This window comes from Elephantulus edwardii, unplaced genomic scaffold (assembly GCF_000299155.1).
Source record: "Elephantulus edwardii isolate Elephantulus edwardi_28Jun2011 unplaced genomic scaffold, EleEdw1.0 scaffold00015, whole genome shotgun sequence".
Taxonomy (NCBI): Eukaryota; Metazoa; Chordata; class Mammalia; order Macroscelidea; family Macroscelididae; genus Elephantulus; species Elephantulus edwardii.
Genome location: NW_006399765.1, coordinates 7,681,635 through 7,682,204, shown reverse-complemented (window position 1 = coordinate 7,682,204; position 570 = coordinate 7,681,635).

The window sequence follows — 570 nt, the reverse complement described above, 5'->3', positions numbered from 1 at the left end:
GTTCCAAAACCATCATTTTTTTTTTTAAACTGCAATTTTAGTGTGGTTGAAAGAACACAGTGGTGTTCATAGTTAGGCCATAGTATAAAACCAATCTTTCTCTAAATTTTAGTTTATTCTCACTGTATCCAACAAGAGTTGGGTCAAGGGAAATCTTAATTGAGTCTCTGAATTTTCCCTTTAGATTATAATGTACTGGGCTGAATTACTAATAATATTAGAATGTGTTGCTTTAAAAATGTCATCACAGTTCACCAGTTTAGCCTTTTTTTCTTATTTTAAAATGTCAGAGTTAAATTTGAAGGGTTTTTGTGTTCTGGGTGTTTGTTGTGTGTGTTTTTTTTTTAACACCTTCAGTTGTCTCTTATCTCTACCAAGAACAGATCAGTGTTATCTCATTACCATAATACTCATTTCCTTGGTAGACATTTAATCTTTTGTAGGCACTATAAATTTCTCTGTTTTGTCTGGAAGTTTTCATATTTTTCCTTGAGATAATCTGGATTTGGGAACAGAAAGCTTATAGTAGATTTGTGTTGGTTTTCTTTATTAAAAATTTTTACTTTATAT